Source organism: Kogia breviceps, chromosome 11 (assembly GCF_026419965.1).
Source record: "Kogia breviceps isolate mKogBre1 chromosome 11, mKogBre1 haplotype 1, whole genome shotgun sequence".
Taxonomy (NCBI): Eukaryota; Metazoa; Chordata; class Mammalia; order Artiodactyla; family Physeteridae; genus Kogia; species Kogia breviceps.
Window position 1 is genome coordinate 38259986 of NC_081320.1, and position 27179 is coordinate 38287164.

Consider the following 27179-nt stretch of genomic DNA (forward strand, 5'->3'; position numbering starts at 1 on the left):
GAGGCGCCAGACGCGCGGGAGTGTGAAAGGTCGTGCGTCCTCAGCCCCGCCCCCGGCGCGCGGGCGTATGGTGGTCGCGGAGGTCTGGACGCCTGCGACGCGCATCGTGTGGCCGGGCGCCTGGATCCGAGACGGGTTGGGTGGGCGGCGGCAGCCGGTAAGTGCGGTCCCGCAAGCGTCCGGTCGTCCTCTTCCTTCAACTCCAGGCAGTGGCGGTCCTGGGTCGCCGCAGCGGCAGGGCGGGGACGGGGCTAGGGGCCAGCCCAGGCTGGGAGCGTTTGCCGTCCGAGCGTAGTGTCAGGGCCGGGCCGGCCGTTTCTCAGTGCGGACCCGGGATCCTCAAAGAAAAAGGGAGTGAGGATAAAGGGAATGTAGAGTTGAGGGTTTGTTTTTTCTTTGTTTCCCCAGTGTGGAAAGGAATGGAAGACGTTCAGTGCACCTGCACGTGACCCCAAAATTTAGTCGGGAAGCTGGGTGTTTCACCTCCAGTGAAAGCAAGTGGGAGTGATAGGAAAGGCTTGGAAAAAGATCGAGCAGGGGAAGAGAGAGATGTCGGCATCTTCTCTCCCTCCTGCATAAGACCGTTCCAGTATGTAATCGCTGACCTGGAGAAATAATGCTCGAGTACAGAGTACGGGGCAGAGTTCCAGGTGTCACTGTGCACCCAACCCCCACGAGCTTTGTGATTCATCGCAAACGGCCGATCCGGGAGGATGAGTAAACTCCGCAAGTACAGTCGTGGTACAGTATTTGTTGAAGTGCTCAAATTGGACTTGGGCCTGGGTGGGTCTGTCCCTTCAGAAGGAAGCATCCGTTGGGTTCTTACTTTAAGGGACTCGAGAAGTCTTGTCAGCTCCCAGCAGTAGAAACTTTGATCTTTTAACGCCCCGATCTTCAGCCATTTGTAATACGTGTTTAATTAATAGTCACAGGACATAAGTGACCATGGTGCTCAATAGTTTGGATAAGATGATTCAACTCCAGAAAAACACGGCTAACATCAGGAATATCTGTGTCTTGGCTCATGTTGACCATGGTAAGAATCCTTTCTAAGTGGCTTATTTTCAGTAACGAAGGGGGTGCGTCTCCACATGTGTCAGTGGAGTGATGCTGTGGGCAGTTCAGAGTAATCCTTGCTAAGCTGCAAGTCTTATTTCCTTTAAAAGTTTGCTGTGGGAGGATCGCAGCTAACTAGTGATTGTTATTCTTCTATGTAGTATATTTTGTTGTCTTTTAAACGAGAAGTTGAGTTTTTAAGTATTTGTCAAGTATTTTGAAATGGCTTTGTAATGTAACACGTCTGTAGCCTTGACATAATGTCCTCAGAACCTGTGTTATGTGATTCTGTTTAACTCGTCTGATGTTCATGGAACATGTGCTAAATTCGAAGTATTTTGCTAGCTATGTCAGAAGGTAGAGATTTATGCACAGGGCACCAGCCCAGCTATATAGAGAGGTGATTTGGGGGTTGAGGCAGCGCAACATGAGACACGGAAAAAGTAGACTCTAAGGGTTGAGAGAGCTGGAGGGTCGGGAAGCTAGTAATGGGTTAAGAAAAGGGCTTTATAAGAGTGTTAGAGATGACCCCTGAAGGGTGATTCAAGATGGCAGATGGGGACACACATTTCAAGTGGGAATAATGTCAGCAAGGGGAGAATGAATGTATGTGACCACAGCACGGGACATGAGAGGGGGGCAGGGATGCATGGTGCTTAGCTTCTCACAGGCATTGCTTTCATACCACAGCATTGCCTCCTGCTAAGCCCGCGCTTGGTTTCAGACTCTCTCTTAGTTCATGCAGCCACAGCAAAGTGATAGGATTGGGAGTGTGAAATAAAACCTATATACCCTCCTGAAGGTGAGGGAGTAGGAGAGAAAAGTGAAGAGGTAGGCTGGGCTGTATCTTAAAGAGCCCTTCGTGCCAGCTAGGCACTAGGATATGGGTTAAGTGCTCCAGCTCTGGAGTTAGACAACCTGAGTTCAAAACTCCATTTCCAGTTACTTGGCCTTTTTGAGCTTCAGTCTGCAGCCTCTGTGTAGTGGAATAAAAACCAAACGCACCTTATCGCATTGTGAGGATTAAATGATGATAATGAGAAGCCCTTGGCAGGTACGTGCTTTACCATGAAGATGGATCATTAGCATTATTTATTATTAGGTAATAGGGAGCCATTGGGAGAACAGAATAAAGCAGGCATGTTGTAAACAAAAAGTACATTAGTAAGAATGGTCCGGTGGAAGTGTTTTGGATGGATTGAAAGGCAGAAAAGACGTTAGGTGGCTATTGCCATTGATATAATAGTTCACGTGAAGTAGTTATGGGAACTAAAAGGAGAGGTGATGGATCACTTTGTAAGTGAAGTCAACTGAGAATGAGGTTTGTATACAAATCTGGTGACATCCTACCCCACGAGTTTCTATAATTATGCTGCTCACGTTTTGAGGACATGAAGTTTGACAAAAGTATGTTCTTTTGCTTTGTGAATTAAATCATGCGGCAAGTCAGTGGCATGTGTGTGTATAGCAAATTCCTTTACAATTTACTATTTTAAAGTATGTTAAAATAATACTATCCTAGAAAATCTGTGATTCATTTATTCATTCAACGGATAATTTATTGAACGTTTCTTATATGCCAAGACTTGTTCTGGTCCTAGGGATACAGTTGTGAATAAAGCAAAGTCCCCGCTTTCTTGACACTTGCATTTTGGGGGGATATATGCTCGCCGTACTTAGAATGTTCCACTCCATTGGAAGCAGGAAAGTGACGCTCTAGGGTTATACGCTGATACGTAATATTTACATGGCAAGCACTTAATACAGTACTAAAGGTTCAAATGGGTACTAGAGTATCATAAGAATTTTTTTTATCATTAGATTCCTACGTTTATATTTGAACATAGATACTAGGTAGCCTTGGTCACTGCAGTGTAGCTGATGCCCTCCATTGGCTTGCAAACAGTAGGAGATATGGGTAAATTTCATGAATGTCTTTGCCAAATGGGTATTTTCTTCCAACAGTTTAACTGGCAAAAGCCAGCTGAGGCCATACATGGGGAAATATGGCAAAAGATAATGTTCCATTGCCTTGTGGTGATGTTTTACCCAGTATATCATTCAGAGGAAAAAATGATTGCTGTGCTATCCTTTTGTCATGCTGAGCTATCAAGAGTTTAAGTTTATAGGCCTGGACACAGTTATGGATATCTGATGACTGATGCAATCATTACAATAAACTTGATCAAATTCTTGGTCGGACAGATTTGAGTAACTGTAAAAGTTGTTTGTCAGATGTTTTATATTTTGATTGGTACAGTGGTTTGTCTTATCACCTAAGAGTCTGTGTATTTTGCTCTGTGTAAATTATGCCTCAATTAAAAAAATTTTTTCTGTCCTTAATAAAAAATGTTGCTTGATGGATTTTAAACTGAGGTTGATCCGCAGGGTTGGCAATACAGATTACAGCACTGTGGAGTGCTGGAATCTGTGTCCTTCTAGATGATGTTTTGTTCAAAGTTCTAATTAAAATGCCCATTGTATCTCGATTCACTTAGTATAGGTAAATAGGAAATATTTGCTAAACCAGTTCTATGGTAGATGTTAAATTTGTTGAAACAATCTACCTACCTCACCCTTTAAAAAAATCGATTTAAATTAATATTTAATGTTAATGTTAATTAACATTTAATATTTAATGTTACTTTAACAGGAAAAACTACTCTGGCTGACTGTCTTATATCTAGCAATGGCATCATCTCCAGTCGCCTGGCAGGCAAGGTATGTTATATTTGATATATACTTGCATTTCAGTAAGTATTAGCAAATCTACAATGTGATGAGTCCTTCGTTGTGCTCTTAAAGATCGAAAAAATATAAAGCATAGTTCATGCATCTAAGAAGCTGCCAATTCATTTAGCAAGATAAAATAGATTGTTGAGAAAAAGTTATTTCTAGATTGCTTTATGTTACTTTATATTAATATTTTATGTGCAAGAAAGAGCTTTTGCAACCAGTCATTTGATAACCTGGCATGACTGTGGAAAATTTCACAGGTGGAAGAGATGCTTCACAGTGGGTAATAATGTGGATAAAATGCATAAAGGCTAATTTGTGGATTGTGCTTCATTTGAGTGGAACGTTTGCCTATACTGAGAGAGAAAAAGGTACAGGTACAAAAAATGTATCAGATTACAAAGACCTTGAAGGCTAACCTAAGTACCAAAGGAAGGCTTCTGAAGCCTGAGGGTCATGATGAAGATCATGTTTTAGGAAATGAAATGATAGAGACCTTTGTTTTTAACTGTGAACTGAAAGAAATTGGAATAATTTATTTGCAGTAGAAAGGTAGAGATGTTCCTCCCTTCAGTGAATTTACAGTATAGTCAGCAGGAGTTATCAGGTGACTGATAATATAGAGAAGAGGAGATAGAGAAGCAAAATTGAAATTAAAAAGTAGACCTAAGATACTGAAGGAAGACTTGGGCATTTGAGGCACGTTGGGTGGGGAACTGGCCCATGATACTGTCTATAGCAGGCTAAAAAAACTGGGTTGAATGAAATAATAAAGTGCTTTTATTTTTCCCAGTTGAGAAGTGAGAAAAAGTACAATAACTCTAAAGTGAGTAGATGAAAGGAAATAATAAACCATAAATTAATGAAGTAGAAAAGATCAATAAAGCCACAATTTGTTCTTCAAAAAGATTAATACAGCTAACAAATATGATACAGTGATGGTGGACACGTCATAATACATTTAAAGAGTGAATCCTAATGTAAGTTATGGACTTTAATTAATGATAGTGTATTGATATTGGTTCATTAATTGTAACATATATCACACTATACACTAATATAAGATGTAACTAATAAGGGGAACTGTGTGTGGGAGGGGATGCTTGGGAACCTCTTTACTTTCCAGTCAATTTTTCTTTTCTTTTTTTTTTTTTATTTGTTTGTGGTACGTGGGCCTCTCACTGTTGTGGCCTCTCCCGTTACGGAGCACAGGCTCCAGATGCGCAGACTCTGCGACCATGGCTCACGGGCCTAGCCGCTCTGCGGCATATGGGATCTTCCCGGACCAGGGCACAAACCCGTGTCCCCTGCATCGGCAGGCGGACTCTCAACCACTACGCTACCAGGGAAGCCCTCAAGTTTTGTATAAACTTAAAATTGCTCTAAAAAGATAAAGCCTATTAATTTAAAAAAAGTTACTAGCAACGTAGACAGTTTATGATTGTCTTGCATTACAACTGATATAAAGTTCAACATTGATCAGGAGAAAGGAAAGGTGGAAGAAAGAAGTGGTACTAGGAAAGAAAAATGCTGCAGAAATTAAGAAGGTAATAATGGACAAAACGAACAATTTCATGGCAATAAGACTAAAAAGTTAAGTGTTTAAAACAAAAATCCAAATCAGTCATTTTAATATTACATTTTAATTCATTGGGAAATAAGGATGCATATGTTGCATTTTTACAGTTAAGGTACATGGACAGCAGAGAGGATGAACATGTCCGAGGGATCACGATGAAATCCAGTGCCATTTCACTACATTATGCAAAAGGTAAATCGATCTGTGTTTTAAAGAACAATGGTTTTTGTATCTTTTGTGTCCTTCTTTCTCTTCCTGAATTAGTTTCAGGCCTCAGGTTTTTTGCTTTGCATTCCACAAATTTCATTCTGACCTTTCCAGATGATCTGTTGTCAGATCAGAGTCAGGCTGTCCAGATTTGAATACAGATGGGGACATCTGACTGGCTTGAGGGCAGAAGAACTGGCAGCTCACAGGTGCCCCCTTCCACCCAGGTGATTGTATAGATTTCTTTAGAGGAAGGTCTGGAGTGTTAGAACCTTGCTGGTTCAGCCTTATTGTCCCATGTCCTCGCTAGGTCCTCCTTCTGTCCTATGGCCTGCCTATTAGATCTAGAGTCTTATTTACTTGACTGTGTATGCATTGCCATGATCACTATAGTTTTAATCCCCAGATCAGGATGCCATTTTGACAGTAACACTTCCAGGAATTTATCTGACAGAAACAGTCATACAGGCACATGAGATATATGTTCATTGACATTCACCCAACAGTTTGTATTAGGGAAAAGAATGCCAACAACCTTAAATAGTTAAGGAAAATAGTTAAAGAAAATAGTGAAATAGTTAAGGAAAATAGTTAAGTAAACTGATACATCCATGCTGTGAAATGCTATGCAGCTGTTCAAGCAACTGTTTGACCTATATGTAATTATATAGAAAACGTAAAGTAGGAGGCAAAAAGCAAGTTGCAGAGTAAATACTTATAAGATATGAATGTGTTTTAGTAATAAGAATATATTATATATATAGATAAAGGTGTCTGGAAGGAAACACCAGAACCTTAACTGTAGTTATTAGGGGCTGCATTATGTGAAACTTAACACTTTTCAAAATATTTATTTTGCACTGTTTGGAAACTTTATACAAAATGTGAATTTTTATAACTAGAAGAAAATAATAAAGCTATATTTCATTTTCCTAATAGACCTGTGATTTATCCTTCATATCTCTGGGACTGACACCAAGGGTTGTACTATATGGGACATGACTCTTCTCTTTGAGGTGAGTCTTACAGTGTTTTTAAACTAAACCAGTTTTGAAGCTTTTAGGTACATGAATTCCCAGTGTTTAGTATTTAAACTGATGCCTTATTTTTTAAATTAATTTTATTGTTTTAATATTTATTTTTGGCTGTGCTGGGTCTTCGTTTCTGTGCTAGGGCTTTATCTTGCTGCGGCAAGCAGGGGCCACTCTTCATCACGGTGCACAGGCCTCTCACTATCGCGGCCTCTCTTGTTGCAGAGCACAGGCTTCAGACACACAGGCTCAGTAGTTGTGGCTCATGGGCCTAGTTGCTCCGCGGCATGTGGGATCTTCTGAGACCAGGGCTCGAACCCGTGTCCCCTGCATTGGCAGGCAGATTCTCAACCAGTGTGCCATGAGGGAAGCTCCTGATGCCTTATTTTTTAAAAACTACCTCTCACCTTTTAAACATCCTCATTCTGTGATCCAGTGAATGGGTCAGTGGTCAGTTTATTTCTTTTCTCTCCTTATTTTTATAGATTTTAAGAGCTTTGTAGCCTTCCTTTTTCCACACTCATATTATTAGTCTGTTTTCATTTGAAGATTACTTTAGTGTCAATTTTAGTTGCTCTCTGGACTTTGTCTCCAGTTCCTTCACCACCACCCCTTTTTTTTGCAGTACGCGGGCCTCTCACTGTTGTGGCCTCTCCCATTGCGAAGCACAGGCTCTGGACGCGCTGGCTCAGCAGCCATGGCTCACGAGCCTAGCTGCTCTGCAGCATGTGGGATCTTCCCAGACTGGGGCACGAACCCGTGTCCCCTGCATCGGAAGGCGGACTCGCAACCACTGCGCCACCTGGGAAGCCCTCCCTCACCCCTTTTTAAACCATTTTATTAAGGTTTACTTTATGTATCATCACCTTTAGTCATTCCAGTTCCCTTTTGTCTTTGTGGTACAGTGTTGCAGGAAAATGGCTATAGGTCCCAGGGAATTGAATGGTCTAATCTTTATTTTGTTGAACTGTATGACCTTGGATAACTTGCTTTCAGAGTGTCCTAGATATACTTTCTCGATTGCACAGAGCAGAGGCTTAAGCTAGCTTGGGTTGGGGTGGGATGGCTTATTAACAGAATATGTGTGAAATGATACTGGAAACAAGAGTCATGAAAATCCAAAAGCAGGAGCATTATTGGAATGACATCTCAAAGAAACTGAAGGCAGATGTTGATTCTGGTTCCAGGATGGCTCTAGAGACCATCAGTAAAAGTTAACGGATCTTCCCTCTGGAACTCCACCGTCATCCTTGGGTTGAGTTCTCTGTTTTTATCTGTTTTCACCCTGTAAGTCTTTTCTCTATTTTATAGCTTTTGCCTACCCTTAGTGCCTCCATCTTCATAAACTCCCCTTTCCCTGACCCCTCCTCTCAACTCCTGTTTTTTTCCCGTAGTTCTGTTGCTTACTGCTGCTTTCTCCTACGTTTACGAGCATACATCTCAAGAGCAGGATGTTGCTCAGCTTGTGTTTTGATGCCAGGCTATGGCAGAGGTTGCACCTATGGACTGCCAGCCTGTAGTTGGATGGTCATCTCCTAGTCTGATCAGTGGTGATTGGAGTGGAGCCATAAAGTATTCAACATGTTTCTTTGTGACCATGATGGCCTAGAAGGGGCTGTGGGTTAGGCAGTCACCACACTTGACAGTTAGAGCCTTGCTTTCCACATCTGCAAAATGGGGGTGGAAGTTGGGGATGTTGACTGAGACATGTTCTCAAAACATCCGAGAGATGAGATACATTCTCATCACTATCTCAGCATTGACTCTCTGGAATGGGGCACTTCCTGCTGTGAAGGTGGGACAACCTGAAGGGGATCTCCCTTCTGGAGGAGGGAGACCTGATGGTTGAAGAAACTCTGCAGGTGATTTTTGTGTTTACCACTTCTTCCCTCCTTCCCATGCCCCTTCCAAATGCCCTGTTAGTTGAGGATCTCTGTACTAAATGTTAATAAAGTGCTTTCTGGTTTTGACTCTTAATTTAACCAGCTTTCAAAAATGTTTTCAAATCCTCACTTGGATTGAAAGATAAGGTATTTTTCTAGTTTAAGGTAAACAAATAAGCTTACCAAAACTATGCATATTACAGATAGAGTGTTGAAAACCATCAAGGTGATATTCGTATCTTAGCATTTTCCAGGGCCCCAGTTCTTCCTTGAGAAAATGGAGCCTCTCTCATCTTTACATTTGTGACTAAAATTTGGTATAAATGTTGGGGCCATATTGTTAAATCTTGTTATTTTCCTATTTCTTAGCCACCTCTCTTTGTGCCCTTCTCATAAGGATACTATACATTTATCTGGTCATTTCAAGAGTTAGGAAATAATCCCAATCCCAGTATACATTCTATAAAAAAATCCTAAGAGGATATAATACCTTTGAATCCTTTAGCCTAGGATGCAACTATAGATGAGAGAAATGTATTCAGATGGATTAAATACTTAGAAATTCCTGGACTGTTGTTGTCTGAAGGCCTGTTGTTGTCATTTCTACCCTGTAGCTGTTCTTTATACCTGTGAGCAAATATTGCTATTGCAGAACTTCTGAAATGAAGTTTTCACTCTAAGTTGTCTTTTTAAAAATTTTAAATAAATTTACAAGTTTATATGTATTATAGAAAATTCAGTATGTTGTAGAATATACATTAAAACACAAGACTGAAATAAAAATTACTTCTAGTTTATCACCAGTTCTTTTATACTTTCAGTTCTTACATTTAATCCTACCATAATTGTACACGTGTTATGTGTATACATGCAAACTGTGAGGTAGATGTCTAACTTAAATTCCCCCCCAAAGAGTTAACTACTTATTCCAACACCAGCCTAATTTGATTATTAAGTACTATATTATTAGTTCTTGACATGGTGCTGGTGTCAACAGCTCTGCATGAATGAGGCAGTCTGGGTGGGACTGTTATGAGTTAGAGAGTAGCCTCTGCCCACCCATGAAACACCGCCCACTACCTGGCTGTGGGCTAGTGTAGTCAGCTGCAGCTGACTGATGCCCCGTATTTTTGTTTTGTTTTGTTTTGTTTTTTCAAGAAAACTTGGCATCAAGATTTTTTTGTAAAATCCTCCAATTTTTAAAATACTGGCAACATAGTAAAAATTGGGGGCTTCCCTGGTGGCACAGTGGTTGGGAGTCTGCCTGCCGATGCAGGGGACACGGGTTCGTGCCCCGGTCTGGGAAGATCCCACGTGCTGCCGAGCGGCTGGGCCCGTGAGCCATGGCTGCTGAGCCTGCACGTCCGGAGTCTGTGTTCTGCAACGGGAGAGGCCATGGCAGTGAGAGGCCCGCGTACCGCAAAAAAAAAAAAAAAATTTTGTAAAGCACTATGTAGAACAAATTGCAGTTGGCGTTAACATACAGGCTTTCAGTTTGTACTTCAGGCATATGTGCTAGCTAGCTAACTACCTGGTTCAGTGGGATACTCAGTATTTACCCAGGTGGCAGCCACACTGTAGCTTGGATGTACTCCAAATGCGGAGACCAAGGATATGGCAGGGCTTTCTGCAGAGAGATCCATGTGCAGGTTCACCTCTTTATAAACACCTCCATAGGGGTTGTGGTTGTGGGCAAGTGGAGAGTTTACACCCACGTTAGTTTCAACTCTGTGGCTCTCTGGTCTTAATCTCTTAAGACTAGGCCGCGGGGAAACTGATTCATGCCATCCAGATTCACACAAGGCCGACATGTATCAGTCGCTTCCCTTACCTTCCAGATATGTGAACATTAACCCGAGGTTCTGATTTCTGTCGTCTTCCTTTGGGACCCAGGTGGGAGGGAAGGGTTCCATTGTCCCTTGTTTGACTAAAGATCAGATTATTTCCTCTTAACATAATGAATGCTTTACTTTGTGATGCATTCAGTTGATGCCAGATCTAAGAAAATGGGTGCACGATAGTTGGATTCTGAGCCAGATGCCTCATATGCGTGATTTTGTTTGATCCTCACAGCAATCGTGTGAGATGGATGTTATCCTCATTTTACATGTATGCAAGATGGAGTTCACAGGGGTTAAGAAACTCCCCTGAAGACAGAGTAGTTAGCATGTGGTAGTAGTCCTGGGAGCCAAGTAATTACATTTGCAGACTCGTCGTTTGCACCAGGAGTCTTTGGAAATCAGTCAGTCCCCAGTCCCCATTCATTAATGACTTTGGCACCTGGCTCATCGTTTTCCTTTTTACCCAGATCCACCAGGGTAGCTTTTACCGTTTCTGAAAATGACCTCTCCAACGGCATGGCTTCATCAGTAGTGACGTGTAGATCTCCACTTCACCCTCCCTCTGGCATGGCTACTTTCTGGATTTTAGCATCATCCAGAACTGTTCATCTTTGACATTTCAAATTCAAACACTCCCTTCTCCACAATCTTTACTCTTCCCAGCTCTCTTGCCTGCGTAGCAAGGTACCCATTCTTTGATTTCAGAAAGCCCTTCAGTCTCGAGCTGCATCACTGTCCTTCATTTACTTCCTGCCTCATACAACCCAGATTTGTCTTTTTGCTGACAGTCTTGCCAAGGTCCTCAGTTTGCTTTCTTCACCTTCTGTCCTCCCAGTAAAACTCTACCCCGATAGAGCTAACTCTCTCCACTTTTTTCTCCTCATACTTGTGCTGGGTTATCGGCTGGTCCTCGGGCTGCTGGCAGAATTCCAGTATGTTGTCTCTCGGGCCTTGCTCATTCTCTCCAACAGCTCTCTTAAACCTTCTAGTCTCTTCAGTCCACCTCTCAGTCCCTCTCCTACAATCTCAGCAGACATTTTTACGTTCTGTTTCACAGAAAATGGGAGCATTCTCTCAACCTTTTGCCACTGCCCCTCAAACTGTAACATTATTAGCATCCTTGCTTGCCTCCTGTCACTGAGACTTGTGCTCTGGACTTATCTCCTTTGTCCTGGTGCCTGTCAGCTCTTAAGCATGCTAAAGTCTCTCATCTTAAGTGTGTGTGCACGCATGTATCTCTCTCTGTGTCACTCTAACTCTTAGTCAAAGGTGTGCTGCTGTTACTGTTTCAGTTGTTCTAACAATAGGCCCCATGCTTTATGGTAATGGCACATCTTAGCAATGTGAAATTGAGTGAAAGATAGCTGGTCCTTGATCTCTGACTTTCTCTCCAGGGTGATGTGAACATAGAGAAGTTCTGAGTAGGTTGCAGAGGTTTAGAACCCTTATATGGGTTCCAGGAAGTGAACATCAATCTTTTTTCACTCCAGGGTTTCTTATTCTGGTTCCTAGCCAAATGAACAAACAAGTGTTGTTTCCTCTGCTGCAAAGTGTAGAGGCATCTGTGACCTTCATAGGAAGTGACTAAGGTGGTAGATAGACCCGGGTGTGTTTCTGTCTTGCAACTGCTTTTGTGACCTTGGGTAAATGTCTTCCCTTGTGGGGGCTTTAGCATGTTTAGGAAATGAAGGGTTGGGCTGCAAAAATGCTGAATGACTTCAAGAATCTCATAACTTTTGTTTTATGTGATGGGAGCAGATAGAACCCTGAACCTTGCTAGCACTGCTCACTTTTCTCTGGTTTATTTGGTTGGGACCCTGGTGCTTATCCTAAAGGGTAGCTGTGAGACTGATGCTGTGAGACCTGACAGTAAAAGACTCGATTAAGGAGGCACACGGGGCCATTGTTCCAGGGCACAGGTTCTTTGACTTTGTTTAGAGATGTCCACAGTGCTCTCTGGTTGGAGTCTTCCCTGGTGGGTGCATCAGAGCCAGAATTCCTTACAAAGCAATTTGTGTGAAAAGAGGAAGCAGGAGAAGGAGTGGTATTGAAGAAGGCAGTCTTGCTGATTGGTGGCAGAATTTCCCACCGAGCCCACTGCATTTTGGAATCCTTAACCTAGTGTTCAGAAATTCACTACCAGTGGAATCTTGGCATGTGAGATTAAATATATGCCATCTTGAGGATCGGGGTTAAAGGTATGACTTTGAAGGTAGATGGGTTTGAACTTTCACTCTTCCATTTTGAATTCTTTGATCTTAGGCAATTTACCTTAGAGTTGGATTCTAGCTGGATGTTCTTCAGAAAGATATTTTACTTTTCCGTGCCCTAGCTTCCTGCTCTGTAAAATTGGCCTAATGGTAGTAACTACTGCAAGCGTTGTTGTAAGAAAACATTAGATAATGTCTATAAAATGTTTAGAACAGTGCCAGATAGTGCCCAGATAGGCACTCCACAAATGTGAGCTGTGGCTTTGGTTACTACAGTGTTGTTGTTTTATCATTATCAGTGTCACACAGGGCACTAATCAGGTCATCAAGTTGTTAACATCACACTGGGGAAATTCCTTTAAATGGCCCATAAGTTATAACATTCAGCCCTGTAGTAGTTCTGGAGCACACAAAAGTTGAAAAACACTGAGTTAAGAGGAGGAGCAAAAGTAAAGTATAGGTATATTCAGGTGTTTGATCATTTAAGTAATGATTATGCCATTAAAAGAGAATTGTATCAGATTTATCAGTGAATGGGGAATGAGTATAGAATTCTAATGAACTACCGGTTTTCTGGCTGGTTTACTTAATTACCTTGTATTGATAATATGATGTCTCTGTAACCTAGGGTGGCCAGGAGTTCTGGTTTGCCTGGGACTGACTTAAGGCTTAGTGGGACGTGGGACTGACGTTGGCGTTTGACGGGATGTGAGACTTTCAGTGCTAAAACAGGACACATAGGCATGAGTCATGCCCTCAGCTTACAACTTTGTTGTGAGGATTAAAGAATACAGTATATCAAATGTGAGAGCACGTAGCACACTGCTTGGCACATAGTAGCTGCTCTTTAAATTTGTGACTTAGAATTGACTGTAAGTCTTGCTGTGCATATTCACACACTGCTCTTTGAGAAGTTGTAGGGAAGTAGTTGGCTACCTGCTTTGTGTCTTTTCCATTAGTTTCTTGTAGTCCCAATTTCCTAATCTGCACAGTGAGTAGAGGAATGTTTATGTTGTATGGATATTTTAAGGGCTCAATAATGTGTGATGAGCACAAGTGTTTAGCACAGTGCCTGGCTCACAGTAGCTCTTGATAAGTGGTTACTAGATTATTAGAAAAATACAATCCTTTAAACTTTTATACCGATGCTGTTTGTTTTTGGGTTTTTTTTTTTTTTTTTTTTTTGCGGTACACGGGCCTCTCACTGTTGTGGCCTCTCCCACTGCAGAGCACAGGCTCCGGACATGCAGGCTCAGCGGCCATGGTTCATGGGCCCAGCCGCTCCGCAGCATGTGGGCTCTTCCTGGACCGGGGCACGAACCCGTGTCCCCTGCATCGGCAGGCGGACTCTCAACCGCTGAGCCACCAGGGAAGCCCACTGATGCTGTTTGGAATCGATAGTTCCATCGTTGGGAATTCCTAAATTGGAATGGTAGCTGTTGATTGAGCTTTTGTCTTCTTTAGCTTTATTCAGTCATTTCTTAGAAGCTCTCTTACTCAGGGTTGCCTGAGGAAGAGTACTGTATACTTGCACAACTGAAAATGTGTGTCTTCCAATTTCATTTCAGGTGAGGAGGAGTACCTGATTAATCTGATAGACTCTCCAGGACATGTGGATTTCTCCTCAGAAGTATCGACGGCTGTTTGCATTTGTGATGGGTGCATTATTGTGGATGCTGTGGAAGGGGTCTGTCCGCAGGTAGTGGATTGTAACATGGAAATATTTAACTGCTTAAAGAAGGTGTGGGGAGAGAGGAGGAACTGACTGCCGATGACTCTGCCACTTGGGACATTTCACTGACCATCAGAAAGCTGGTTTTACATTTCACATTCAGTAGTGTTCTGGTCTGTGATGGAGTTAAATCCCCCAAGATTTGAAGGGGTAGTAGAGAGAATGACTTTAAGGTACCTTGATGTGTCTGTCATGTCCTCTTGGAGAAGAACTCAGCAAAAATGGGAGAGGTGTTTAGGAGGATCTGGAGGTTTCACTCTGGTGGAAAAGTTTCTGAACTGTGAGAGGTAATTGATAGCAAGATACTGAGTGTCTTTTGTTGGTCTGTCAGTCTACCCCCCCTCCCACCTACACACGCTGTCTCTCTGCCTTCCTCCTCCCCTCTCTTACTCTTCCAGATCCTTAACCTAGACTTTCTTATCTTTCCCACCAAAGTTCAAAAAGTTCACCCCTAAGGCCAGAGTGAGCATGTAACTCGGGTCGACGTGAAACTCAAGAGTGGCTTTCTAAATTCAGTTTTTAAAATAATTTTTCTTTGAAACCTTACGTGTTATCTTTAAAAATGTTGTCACCTTTGTGTCCTACTTCTTAAATGCCCCGATTTGTTTTAATGTTTTTTAAAAAGAATAAGAAAAGGTTTAAATTTCAGGCATACCTCTGAGATATTGCAGTTTTGGTTCTGAGCCACTGCAGTAAAATGAATATCACAGTAAAGCGAGTCACATGAACTTTTTTTAGTTTCCCAATGCATATAAGAGTTATGTTTACAGTATATTGAAGTCTCTTACGTATGCAATAGCATTATGTCTAAAAAACAAATGTATGTACCTTAATTTAAAAAATACTGTATTGCTAAAAAATGCTAACGATTGTTGAGCCTTCTTTGAGTTGCAATGGTAACATCAAAGTTCAGTGATCACAGATTACCACAACAAATAGATGAATAATGAAAATTGTAAAATATTGTGAGAATTCCCAAAACGGGACATAATGACATGAAGTGAGCAAATGCTGTTGGAAAAATGGTCCTAATAAACTTGCTTGATGCAGGGTTGACACAAACCTTCAGTTTGTAAAAAATGCGACATCTGTGAAGCACAGTAAAACAAAAGCACAATGAAATGAGGTTTTCTTGTAGAAATGGAGAAAATTTGATAATTCCAAGAAGATATGCTGTAATTATTCTGTAACTTCCCGTCTGATTGCCTGTAAGGGCACAGGTCCCCCAACTGGAGAAGCACAGCCTTAGTCTTTGTAGTGTCTTAGGTGCCCTGAGAAGACGAGTAAAATGAACAGACCTGACTTTAGAATAGCAGAATAGTGGTTAATGCTGAGAGGTTGTTTATGATCAGGAAGGCATACATAGGGGACTTCTGGGGGAATGTTCTGTTTCTCAACCTGTGTGTTTGCAACATGAGTGTTTGTTTTCTGATTATTTACTGAATAAAATTCAGTAAACTGTGTGTGTGTGTGTGTGTGTGTGTGTGTGTGTGTGTGTGTGTAAAATTCCACAAAACTCTTCACTGTCTCCACGAAACTCTTCACTGTGTTTTTTTAAAAAATAAATTTATTTATTTTTGGCTGTGCTGGGTCTTGGCAGCTGCGTGTGGGCTTTTCTCCAGTTGCAGCATTGTGGTGCGCAGGCTTCTCACTGCCGTGGCCTCTCCTGTTGCGGAGCACGGGCTCTAGGCATGCGGGCTTCCGCAGTAGTGGCTCGCGGGCTCCAGAGCGCAGGCTCATTAGCTGCGGTGCACGGGCTTAGTTGCTCCGCAGCATGTGGGATCCTTCCGGACCAGGGCTCGAACCCATGTCCCTGCGTTGGCAGGCAGGTTCCTAACCACTGCGCCACACAGGAAGCCCTCTTCACTGTCTTTTACATAATTTTATTTATCCTTCATAAATAAGTTGTCAGTTCCATAAAGGCAAGGACGATTTCTTGTCTGTAGTTCTATGCTTCTGTGTTATATACTTTGTTAATGTCTGTTGAACACCTGTGTCTGACTGGCATGGTCTGAGTTGTGATAAAGGAGTATGGAAATGAGCTGCTTATTAATCAGGATTTTCTCATGTGCTTTACTTATTTCAAATCACGAGCTTTACATTTTTCTTTCTTTTTTAATCAGACACAGGCAGTTCTGCGACAAGCCTGGCTCGAAAACATCGGTCCAGTTTTAGTGATTAATATGATAGATCTATTGAGAGTGGAACTGAAATTCACCCCACAGAGGCCTATTCTCACCTTAAGAATATTTTAGAACAGGTATTTTATCCTTTACTTCGGTATTTGAAAAATTGTGGCTCAAAGAAGAGTTGTAAGGAAGTTGCTGAGTTGAGTATGAGGCATTGCTACAGAAAATTCACTTACTTCGATTCACATGTGTCACAGTCATCATACCAGAAGAGAGGCAGTAGAACAAGTGTCATCTTAGGAGTCCCCTCCATCTCCTGGCAGCATCCTTGAATATAAAGCTTGGACAATAGGTTTCAATGTTCTCTTGTTTAAAATCCTGTAGTTTGGTTTCACAGTGAAGCAATATTAGGAGATTCTTTGGCTTTTTTTATTACCTGTCTTTAGATGAAATTTTACCAAAGCATTCATTTCTTTATTCAGCAAACATTAACATACCTATATGTTGAATGAATGAGTTCTTGGATGTTCACTCTGTGCTAAGGGCTATGACTATAAAGACAGGTCAGAGTCCCTCTTTTCAAAGATCTCACAGTGTGGTAGGGGAGACAAACACTTAAAAGAGATATTTGGAGATCAATGAGATAAACCCTGGATGTGATTTGAGAGCATAAATGAGGGATGCTTCACCCAGACTGGGTCAGGAGGAAAGGGAGAGTTAGGAAAAGTCTCACAAAAGAGGCCTTGAGATGGAAGGGAGGTAGTGTTTGCCAGGTAGAGAATTATGGTAAAGTCCTTCAAGAGAGAAGGAATGAGATACACAAAGTTATAAAGGAAAAAAAGCATAGTACAATGTTTCATTCAAAGAACTGCAAATTATTTGCTATAGTTGAAGAATGAGATCCTGTTACGTAGTGGTAAGAGGCGGGAGTAGAAAGGAGTATAGAGTTTAGATGATGGTGCACCTTGTATGCCATGCATGGAGGTTTGAAATGTCTTCTTCAAGACGGTGGAGTACCGTTGATGAGACTGACTTGAGAATATTTATTTGCTAAAGAAAGGAAATGATAAAGGTAGAGCAGTGAAAAAGAATGGATCAGTGGATCTAGTTCCCTGAAGAGATAGTCAGGGATGAGTACAGATGAAATACTCCCACCCTGCAGCACAAGGAGAAGGGCCAGCGGTATTTGTAGATATAGATGGAACTACAGGTTGAATTATGGGGAGCTTGCAGGATTTCTGAATAATAGGTTCCATTTTCTCTCGGAGGTAGGAAATAAGATTACGTACTTGAGAGTGAAAATAGTTGAGGGTTAGAGGTCAGGAAGAGGGCCTGAAGAGAGGGGCGAACAGTTCAAACATCTGCTGTGAGAACTGGTGAGGGAGTTGACTAAGGTTAAAAAGGAAGATTGTGGGGGTAGGAACCATGAGTTCTAGTGACACCTGGCCCTGGTACTGGAAACCAAGTTGAAGGTACGACAGATTAGTGTCTGCTTTCAACTCATGAGCACAAAAATTACCTTTCAAAAGTATTCCAACTTAGCTCTGCTGGGTGCGGAAAGAATGGGTTGATAGCATATAAGTTAATGATTGTTATAAACGTCATCGCCATCCATGTGTGCTTAATATGAGCTCGAACTGTGACTTACGATTCTAGGCTTAGCAAGGGTTAGACACTGTCTCCTGTCGTGGGCGTGCAAAGCATCTGAATGACATTCTGCCATTTTACCATCTCTCCTAGATTAATGCACTCACAGGAACTCTTTTTTACTTCTAAAGTGCTAGAAGAAAGAGCAGAGAGAGACTGAATCCCAAGTGAATCCAAATTCTGAGCAAGGAGAGCAAGTGTATGACTGGAGCACTGGCTTGGAGGACATGGATGATTCTCACATTTAATTCTCTTCAGACCAGGGAAATGTGGTATTTACAAGTGCAATAGATGGGTGGGGCTTTGGGTAAGTGTTTCAATGTAATTAAATCTCTTTGTGGATTTTATATCCAATTTTTAAATTAAACTTTTTATTTTGAGATATTGTAGATTCACATTCAGTCGTAAGAAAGAATACAGAGAGTTCTCTTGTTCCTTTACCTAGTGTCCCTCCAAAGGTAACATCTTGCAGAACTGTAGTGTAATATCACAGCCAGGATATTAACATTGATGTAATCCATCACCTTGAAGAGACTTCCTGTTCCACTAATATAGCCACACCCACTTCCCTCCCACTTCCAACCCCTCCTTAACGACTGACTCTTCTCTATTTCTATAATTTGTCATTTCAAGAATGTTACACAAATGTAATTGAATAATATATAACCTTTTCTGGATTGGATTTTCAGCATAATTCTCTAGAGACTTATCTAAGTTGTTGTGTGCATCACTGGTTGGTTCCTTTTTATTGCTTACTACTATTCCATGTATGGTTGAACCACAGTTTGTTTGACTCTTTACCCACTGAAGGACATCTGGGTTTTTTTCTAGTTTGGGGCTACTATGAGTAAAGCTTCTATAAGCATTCCTGTGTAGGTTTTCATGTGAACATAAGTTTTCTTTTCTCTGGGATGAAAGCCTAGAAGTGCATCAGCTGAGTCCTAGGGTAGTTGTATGTTTACTTTTTAAAGAAACTGTCAAACTGGTGTACCATTTTATATTCCCACTAGCAAAATATGGTGATCCAGTTTCTCCATATCTTCACCCTCATTTAGTATTGTCACTAATTTTTTTTCTTTTTTCTTTTTTTAGCCATTCTGATAGGTGTGTACTGGTATGTTATTATGGTTTTAATTCGCATTTTCCTAACAGCTTGTGATGTTGAACATCTTTTCATGAGCTGACTTGTCATCTGTATATCCTCATGGGTGAAATGTCTTTTCATGTCCATTGCCCATTTTGGTTTTGTTCATGTATTATTGACATATTATATTGGTTTCAAGTGTACTACATAATGATTAACTATGTAAACTAAGTAAACTGAGTAAAATTATTCCTAGGCGTCCAGCCAGCTGTTCCCTTCCCCCTCAGCCTTCTGGGGTTCAACGTTTTACTTCCATATTGAACGTTTTAAAAAACAATTCAGTCCTGAGGAAGCCCACGGAGCTCATATCCCAAATCTGCATCATTATTGGTGGTAATGCAGACACTGGTCTTCTAGTTGCAAAACAATTACTAACTTGATAAATATTAATAGAGGGAAGATTTGCTAAGAACTGTGGAATCAATTCTTTCATTTGCCTTCTTTCACAAATATTTTTTTCCACACATATCAGTACTTGGTCACAAGAACCTAATCTAGGTATTTCCAGCTTGCAAAACTCTTTAGGAGGCCAAGGGAGTGAGGTAGAGTTAAGAAAATCAGAAATGTTTATGAGAATAAGGTGTAACTTTGTGGGTGTATTCATACAATGGAATATTATTCAGCAATAAAAAAAAATGAGGGCTTCCCTGGTGGCACAGTGGTTGAGAATCCGCCTGCCAATGCAGGGGACACAGGTTTGAGCCCTGGTCTGGGAAGATCCCACATGCAACTAAGCCCATGCGCCATAACTACCGAGCCTGTCCTCCAGAGCTCGCGAGCCACAACTACAGAACCCGCATGCCACAACTACTGAGAGCCATGTGCCCAGAGCCCTTGCTCCACAACAAGAGAAGCCACTGCAGAGAGAAGCCCGTGCGCCGCAACAAAACCCAACGCAGCCAAAACTAAATAAATAAATAAATAAAATTTATTTTTAAAAAAGAATGAATGACTGATATACACAATATGGGTGAATCCCAGAAATATTAGGTTAACCAAAAGAAGCCAAACACACAAGATTACGTATCGTATGAAGACCAAGAACAGATAGTACTGATGTGTATTAATGGAAATGAAGAAGTAGTTGCCTGGGAGGAGAGGGAAATTGGTTAAAAAAGAGGCAAGAGGAAACTTTGTGGGGGATGAAATGTTATATACCTTGCTTGGGATCACGGTTACATAAGTGCATACAATTGTGAAAACTCATAAAACCGCATGCCTGATAGCTGAGCATTTTATTGTACGTGAATTATACCTCAGTAAAAAAACATTTTTTTAAAGAAATGCACGTATGTCCTGCCTTGAATCGTCAAGGTGTCTTTGTGAAATGTGACAGAGTAGAAAGAGTTAGATTTGGAGACAGACACACTGGGCCCCAATCCAGCTGAAGTACCTTGGGAAAGTCACTTAGCTTTTTTAAGTGTCCACCTCTGCAAGTAAAACTAATCTAATTTACAAGATGGCCATAAGGATTAAATGGAAAATAATAAACTTAGTTCTTTTTTTTTTCCGGTATACGGGCCTCTCACTGTTGTGGCCTCTCCTGTTGCGGAGAGCAGGCTCCGGACGCGCAGGCTCAGTGGCCATGGCTCACGGGCCCAGCCGCTCCGCGGCACGTGGGATCTTCCCAGACCTGGGCACGAACCCGTGTCCCCTGCATCGGCAGGCGGATTCTCAACCACTGCGCCACCAGGGAAGCCCAAACATAGCTATTTTTAAAATTTGTTTTAAATAAACTGTAATCCTAGGGGGCAACTACAAATATATTCCCTTCTCCTTTGCAAATGATACCGTTTGCAACTTTGGACAAAAATTCCTAAATCAAAAGGAAAACCGGGAAAACGATTAAGTTAAATCAGTCCCTCTGTGAGGGAGCCTGTGGACACAGCTGGTAACTGTCAATTACTTGGGATTATTACAAAAAAATCTGGCACTTTCTATGCTCATATACAAATGTGTCATCATCGTGTCCTACCTTATCTTTTTACCATGTGTCAAAAATGAAGGGAAAGGCTGCTTAGAATGGGGATTAAAGAAAAAAACGCTATAATTATTGGAGGGGGTCAGCTTCAACGTTTCTAAAGGAAACTCCCATTTTCACCTTTCTAGATGTCTCCAGGACAAATGATGTATGCAGTTTCAAGACTAATCTGAAGTTTAGATTCAGAATTCATGGAAAAGTAAGAATGGAATTGAAATGCAACTTTAACATTTCTGCTTAATTCCTGCTCCCTGCTAAACATCTTTCATTTCTCGGCCTGATCCACTTTGGAGAAATAGAACCCATTAGGGCATCCCCTGAGAGACCCTCCACTCTTGTCCTGTTGGCTCTGCTTGGAGAGTCCTGAGGAGCCAGCGCACTGCAAAGGATACCTCCAGCTTCTCTCTGAGATTTTTCTGGCAGATCCAGCTGGTCCGCAGTAGCCCCTCTCCCAGGCTGTGGTCCAAGGGCCCCATTCTGGCTGCCATTCCCACCAGTTATTACAATAAGCTAGTTGAAGGAAAAGGAGATTTAAAGGACTCCCTTGCACTGTATGGTGGCTTATTCTCAGTGTGCTACTCAGAGCACCAGACAGGCAGCTAACCAGAAAACAGCTGGCAGTGGTCTTTGGCCAGGTTGTCTCCAGCCCCTCATCATTTCTCATCCAGGGGGCTGTCGTGACATTCATTCCTTTCCGTAGAGACTTTCTGGGAGCTTAGTAGCTGGACACATTGTTCTGCCACTTGCGGCCACTTGGGAGCCCGAGTTCAGAGACCCCAGTGCGTAATGGCCAATGGGCAGGAAGTGAGTGAGGCCTTCTGTGAGCACCTCCAGAAGCCAATGGCTGGGTCCAGCCCTGTAACATCCGGGACTGTCCCTTGAGGTGTGTGTAGAGTCACTCTTCTTATCTCATCAGTACCAGGTTTTGGCTTGTTTTAAAATGCATAGTCATTTGGATTTAATAAATCAACCAGGAAGATTTGTTTAGCATGTACCGTACAAGGCACTCTGCTAAGTGCTTTATGTGGATCACTTCACAGTCACCTATGAGGTTGATGTCGTTCATTTTCTATCTTACAGTTGGAACAACTCCCCTAGGCCTCAGTGTTACAAGGGCCAGAATTCAAATTGATAGTCTGATTTCACAGCTTGTGTTCTTAATCGCTACCCAAATCTGTTTCTTGTACTCACAGTGTACCTTAAGAGCACAGTGAAGCTCATTTCATGGGTTTACCCCGCAGATAAGGCAGTAGGCCAGATCATGAGAGGCACAAGTTAAAAGCACAGTTCCTTAGACTCTACCCCCAGGGGTAAAAGCATTACTAACCTTTCTGTGTCACAGACAACACAAATCAATGGTTTTAAAAATGTCCAAAGTCAAACTCATGATCTCCACCAAATCTGATCCGTCCCCAGTGTTCCAGATCACATTGACAGCATCCTAAACTCCCCCCTTCCTCTCACTTCCATCCTTTCTTGTCAATTTCCCACTGTTACCAATGGAGTCCAAGCCATCATCATTCCTCACTAGGACCACTCCAGGAGCCTCCTGAGTTTTGTCTCTAGAGTGCCTTGTCCAGTCTATAAGCACAACCATCTTTGAAAACACAAACTCATGGGACTTCCTGGCAGTCCAGTGGTTAAGACTTGGCCTTCTAATATAGGGGGTGTGGGTTCGACCCCTGGTCGGGGAGCTAAGGTCCCACATGCCTCGCGGCCAAAAAACCAAAACATAAAACTGAAGCAATATTATAACAGATTCAATAAAGACTTTAAAAATGGTCCACGTTAAAAAAAACCTTAAATCCAAAACACAAACTCATCACGATGCTCCTCTGTTGAAAAGGGAATCCTCTTGTACTTTTGATGAGAATGTAAATTGATACAGCCACTATGGAGAACAGAATGGAGGTTCCTTAAAAAACTAAAAATAGAACAAGCATACGACCCAGCAATCCGACTACTGGGCATATCCCCTGAGAAAACCATAATTCAAAAAGAGTCCTGTACCACAATGTTCATTGCAGCTCTATTTACAATAGCCAGGACATGGAAGCAATCTAAGTGTCCATCGAAAGATGAATGGATAAAGAAGATATGGCACATATATACAATGGCATATTACTCAGTTATAAAAAGAAATGAAATCGAGTTATTTGTAGTGAGGTGGATGGACCTGACGTCTGTCATACAGAGTGAAGTAAGTCAGAAGGAGAAAAACAAATACCGTATGCTAACACATACATATGGAATCTAAGGGGAAAAAAAATGTCATGAAGAGCCTAGGGGTAGTGTTAGAAGCCAACCTGGAGCCTCTGTGCCATGACAGGGTCATAGAACAACATTCCAAGACAGCGCTGCAGGGCAGTGCTGTGCCCAGGAAGCTGACTACATCTCTTCTGAGCTGTTTTGTCATTTTGTGCTTCTGCCTTGAAAAAGTATATGGGGGATTTGCCCCCTGTCCCAAGCTTAACCGTGTAAAACATCCTCTTCCCTGTCCCAAACCAAAACCTACGAATTGGGACTTTTTAACAACACCCCCTGGCTGGTGGGAGAAAAAAACAAACAACCTGGAAATGTAGGGTTGTTTCTATGGAAAACACCAATAATAAAAAAAAACAATGGCCCTACATGGGAGTAATAAATGATTATGGGTATTGTTGGTTCTGGTATAAGGATAAATTAATCATACAGAGCCAACTGCCAACATTGGAGAATTGGTGACTCGTCCATTCAGACAAGGCTTCTTGCCCAGAAAAACACAGTGATAGATTGAATTGTGAAATATATTGTAGATAATTTAGGGATACATTGTTAAGACTTGTCCATGCGGACCTCTGCGATACACAGGAAAGTTCAGGAAACTTCCTCCTTCATAATTTCTTTTAATGGCTTGTTACATATTAGCTTGGCTTTGTTATTAGTACAGATTGAACCTACTCTAAGAAAAAACAATGATGTTTTGAGAACCTTTAGAATTATTTTAAAAGTACATATAGAAATATTAGGTACAATCTATTATAAATATCTTCTGAGGTTTTAGCTACGCACCTGATGATGTAATGACTTAGGGTATATAAATCTGACTGTGAGAAAATAAAATATGAGACCATGCTTGCACATACAGAGTGTTATTGATTTATTTAACCTCCCCTCGCCGACGCTGTCCATCCCTCGGGTATTCCTGGACCTGCAGGAGCCGGACTCCCGCAGGGTAGGACGGGACTAAAACACAGACCTACTAGAGCATGGACTTGAGGATATGGGGAGGGGGAAGGGTAAGCTGTGACGAAGTGAGAGAGTGGCATGGACATATATACACTACCAAACGTAAAATTGATAGCTAGTGGGAAGCAGCCACATAACACAAGGGAGATCAGCTCAGTGCTTTGTGACCACCTAGAGGGGTGGCACAGGGAGGGTAGGAGGGAGACGCAAGAGGGAAGAGATATGGGAACATATGTATAGGTATAACTGATTCACTTTGTTGTAAAGCAGAAACTAACACACCATTGTAAAGCAATTATACTTCAATAAAGATGTTAAAAAAAAGATGCGGCACCTCTATACAATGGAATATTACTCAGCCATAAAAAGAAACGAAATTGAGTTATTTGTAGTGAAGTGGATGGACCTAGAGTCTGTCATACAGAGTGAAGTAAGTCAGAAAGAGAAAAACAAATACCGTATGGTAACACATATTTACGGAATCTAAAAGAAGAAAAAATGGATCTGAAGAACCTAGGGGCAGGGCACAAATAAAGAAGCAGACGTAGAGAATGGACTTGAGGACACGACGAGGGGGAAGCGTAAGCCGGGACGAAGTGAGAGAGTGGCATGGACATATATACACTACCAAATGTAAAACAGACATCTAGTGTGAAGCAGCCGCATAGAACAGGGAGATCAGCTCGCTGCTTTGTGACCACCTAAACCGGTGGGATAGGGAGGGTGGGAGGGAGACGCAAGAGGGAGGAGATATGGGGATATATGTGGACGTATGGCTGATTCACTTGTTATAAAGCGGAAACTAACACACCATTGTAAAGTAGTTATACTCCAATACAGATGTTAAAAAAAAACCTTCCATGCCTTCCCTTTCTTCTTAAGACAAAGGTCAAAATTCCTGGCATAGGGACTGTGTCTATCTTGTTCAATTTGTCCCCCAATGTCTATAATAATGCCTTGCACATGGTAAGTAAGTGCCCAGTACCTATTTGCTGCCTGACCGAATACATGAGTGAAAGAATAAAAGTCCCTCCGTGCTTGGGTCTCAGGCTGCCTTTCTGCCTCATTGCTGTGTCTCCCAGCCTGGTTATTGGATCTCCATCCACAATAGTCTTTTTCGCCGGTTTGATATACCGTTCTGTCTCCTGACTCGTGGCCTTTGCACATACTTCTTCCTCTCTTTTCACTTAGTTATTCCTATTCATCTATTTTCAGGGAAACCACCTAGGCCCCAAACTAAACCAGACCCCTGTGCTATATGTTTTTCTATTTCCGTGTCATTCTTCTGCACAGCTCTTACCACAATCTGCCTGTCTTGCCCACGTACTGGACCATCAGTTCCAGGAGAGCAAATCCACAGCTGGTGTGCTTATTAACAAGTTATCCCCAGCACTCAGCACACTGATTGGCCCATTGCACACTCTAAAAATATTTGTTGAATGAATAGCATAGTGCCTAGCAGATAATTGACCAGTGATGCTGTGGAAGGAAAATACTGCACAACCTAAAAGTCGAGAGGTATGTTTTATTCGACAGACATTCTGAGCACTTCAAGCTTGGGACATAGCATCCCAGATAATGTTGAGAAACTGTTCTGAAGTGGCAAGGAGCGGATTGGGGAGCCACGATATATAGGAGTTTCTGCAACAAAAGACCAGGTAGTTGGAACATGAAAAGATTACTGTTAATTAAAGAAAACCAGCTATCTCAAGTTAAGGAATTTAGCGCCTTTGTCTGTAGGGGAAGAAGCAAGAGTCTGGGCTCACTGAAATCATTCCTTTGATGTGCACCTCCACTGCCTGGGGCCAGTGTCCTGTGCTGTCTCATCCTGAGTCTCCTCCGGGTGGTGCACCGTCAGGGCAGCCATGTGATGGCTTGATGGCTGCAACATCCTTTGTTTACTGATATGGCAGGCAATATTTTAGCTCACAGTGGCAAAATTCACAGTAAAAACAAAGAAAAAAACAAACCAAGACAAAAACCAAACAGTAGTAGCACTTACTGAGCACAAACCTGTGAGGCAGACACTATTATCAACCTCATTTTACTGAGGAGGAATCGGAGGTGTACATAATGTTGTCCAGCTCACTGCTCTGTGCAAATGCCCACCCCGGATCCATGATCTGTGCCTTGGAGGAGAAGTGGGAGGCATGGTCACACGGTGAAACAAAGGAGATGCCTCGGAACACGTTCTTAGAAGAGCCGTGGGTACCGTAGGCACCTTGACCTGTCTTCCAGTGCTGCAGGCACCTTGACTCTGGCATGAGCTCTTCCTATCCTTCAAAGGAAGAGCTTGTGCAAGAGTCATCTGTCCCTCAGGAAGCAGCAAACGGATGCTAGAATAACTAGGAGGGATTTGATCCAAGAAAACTGGTTTATGTCAATTCTTGATTCTCACAAAGTGAGAATTCACATTGGGAAGTTTATCCTTATTTATTAAGTACTCTCAAGCCTTTAGCCACTCCTAGAAAAAAACAGAGTCATACACTTTCATACCTAGAAGAAACAGTAGAGATCATCTAACCCTAGATCCCTCTCCATCAGGAGTCCTTCACATTTCAGTGCCACAGAGCCCTCCGTAGTCTAGAGAAGCCTATGGCTCCCTTCTCAAACAAGGGTTTTAAATCTATAAAATAAAATATACTTGATTACAAAGGAAGCCAATTAATTATATTGAAATACAGTTACTGAAGGAGTTTTAAATGTGATGTAGTAGTAAATTTGCTTCTCTATTAACACACTAAATAATAGGATCTACTAGTACCATTGACTTTG

General features: G+C 41.9%; 2 long non-coding RNA genes across 5 annotated transcripts in view; one reads left to right on the forward strand and one right to left on the reverse strand.

Annotated features, from left to right (window-relative positions):
• LOC131764948 (uncharacterized) overlaps window positions 1-27179 on the reverse strand; it is a 76104-nt gene that overhangs the window by 14056 nt on the left and 34869 nt on the right. The window contains exon 7 of one of the 3 annotated variants that reach the window (XR_010835476.1): window positions 222-338. The exons of the other annotated variants lie outside the window; for them this stretch is intronic. This is a non-coding gene — a long non-coding RNA (uncharacterized lncRNA). Of the gene's footprint in view, window positions 1-221; window positions 339-27179 lie in introns of those variants that run through there. 3 annotated transcript variants of the gene reach the window in all.
• Window positions 13-14320, forward strand: LOC131764950 (uncharacterized). Of its 2 annotated transcripts, XR_010835482.1 has the most exons (7): window positions 13-157; window positions 409-741; window positions 927-1036; window positions 3710-3777; window positions 5479-5563; window positions 6518-6594; window positions 14112-14320. It is a non-coding gene; the product is annotated as an uncharacterized lncRNA (long non-coding RNA). The 2 variants fall into 2 exon arrangements; XR_010835483.1 differs by lacking the exons at window positions 5479-5563; window positions 6518-6594.